The sequence below is a fragment of the Mus caroli genome, chromosome 2, assembly GCF_900094665.2.
Source record: "Mus caroli chromosome 2, CAROLI_EIJ_v1.1, whole genome shotgun sequence".
Taxonomy (NCBI): domain Eukaryota; kingdom Metazoa; phylum Chordata; class Mammalia; order Rodentia; family Muridae; genus Mus; species Mus caroli.
In genome coordinates, this window is record NC_034571.1 from 78,929,942 (window position 1) to 78,931,918 (window position 1,977).

Sequence of the window (1,977 nt, forward strand, 5' to 3'; positions counted from 1 at the left end):
GGGGGGGGGGGGGGGCGGGGAATGAAAGTGGCAAAAAGAACCCACAAAGGAGCAAAGACACCAAAGCATAACAAGGATTCCATTTTTCTTTTCTTAGGATGCTTAATAAGATGACTTCTGAAAAATAGTCCAGAGTAAAATGAAGACTAAAACAATGTATTATCCAGATCATCATACTTGAAATAAATTACTTTGACAAGTATATCAAATAATACCTAACGCTTTTTCTCTAGTGTCATTATGCTTTTTCAAATCCTCTTCCCTTGAATTTTCTCATGATTATAAATTGCCAACCAGTATCACAGTTAAACTTAGCAAAAAGAATATTTTCTCTCGGCATTGTAACAATAAATGCATTTTTAACCTCTTCACATTAAAATACTATCTTTACTCCCTGCCCTCATGAACTCTCCCTGGAGCTGGGGATGAAGCTCAAAGGCAGCGTTTTGGCTTAGTATTTGCAAGGCCTTGAAGCCTTGGCAGAACCTGAATCTGCTAAATCCCTTTTACTGAATTTTTCCCCTAGGTGTTTGCTTTGTTTTTTGTTTTGCCTTTTTTTTTTAAATTTTGTGAGGTAGTAGTGGCGCGCGCGCGTGCACGCACACACACACCCCACAGAACATGTATGGAGGTCAGAGGACAACTATGGGAGTTTTCTGTCAGGTTTGGCAACAGGTGCCTTTAGCTGCTAAGCCATCTTGCCAGCCCTCCACTCTGTTTCTTAACAAAAGCTTCTTGGAAGACGAACCTGCACCTGACCTCCTCAGTCTATAATACCTCCCCAGTCTATTTCAGTTGGGCTTGTAGCTCCACCATTCCACCACTACACTTTTCAAAGCTTCGATACATACCAATGCTTTGGGATCCATAGTGAAGTCTTCTTTGTTAGTCCCCAGTATTGCCCAACCGTCCACCCCTGCTGTTCTGTTTTGCTCTGTTTTAGGCAGTACTGAAAAGGGAATCCAATGTCTTATGTCTGTACCACTAAAATTGCATCCCAAACCCATTTGGTCTTTTAATTCCATCCTGTTTCCTGGTTTCCACTTTCACAGTACCTAAATTACTAAATTACACTGCTTAAAACATCTCTGTATTCAAAGTTAGTGGCTGTCATGAACTTTCAACCCGAACCTGTTCTAAGGCTCCAAATGCTGAACTTCCAGTTAGATGAGTAATGACTCAGATTTCAACAATACCCAAACTCACCTGCTATCTCTTACTCCCTCCTGGAGTTTCCTGGCATCTGGGCACCTGCAATCCCAGCACTTAGGAGGGCAAAGGTAGGAGACCAGCTGGGGTTACAGTGAGATCCTGTCCCCCCAAAATTTACATATATATACATATGTGTGTGTGTGTGTGTATATATATATATATATATATATATATATATATATACATACATAAAATGTAGTTCATATACACACACACACATTTATGAATAACAATGGTAAGATAGCTCAAGTTGGTGGGTAAACAAAGGTGATTGGCTCTACAAGCCTGGTGACCTGAATTCTATCCCCAAACCCACATAAAGGTAGACTGACACCACTCCATAGCTGACCTCCATACATATGCTCTGACAAGCATTCTACACACATACCCCATGCACACAGAAAACCAAAAAACCAAAAAAAAAAAAAAAAAAAAATGGTAAAAATTTTAGGGGCTGGAGAGATGGTTCCACAGTTAAGAGCACTGGCTACCCTTCTAAAGGACCCAGGTTCAATTCCCAGAATCCGTATGACAGTTCACAAATGTCTCTAACTCCAGTTCCAGGGGATCCAACACCCTCACATAGATATGCATGCAGGCAAAACAACAATGTACATAAAATAAGACTAAATATTTTTAAAAATGTTTTTAAAAACCTTTCCCCAGGCATGGTGGCACACGCCTTTAATCCCAGCACTCGGGAGGCAGAGGCAGGCAGATTTCTGAGTTTGAGGCCAGCCTGGTCTACAAAGTGAGTTCCAGGAC

The 1,977-nt window shown here is 41.0% G+C and overlaps 1 long non-coding RNA gene across 1 annotated transcript in view; it reads left to right on the top strand.

The window, feature by feature from the left end:
* The window catches only part of LOC115029743, a 3,056-nt gene extending 2,889 nt beyond the window's left edge, over nt 1-167 (top strand). The window contains exon 3 of the long non-coding RNA XR_003835302.1: nt 98-167. This is a non-coding gene — a long non-coding RNA (uncharacterized LOC115029743). The remainder of the gene's footprint in view (nt 1-97) is intronic.
* Nucleotides 168-1,977: the final 1,810 nt, after the last annotated feature.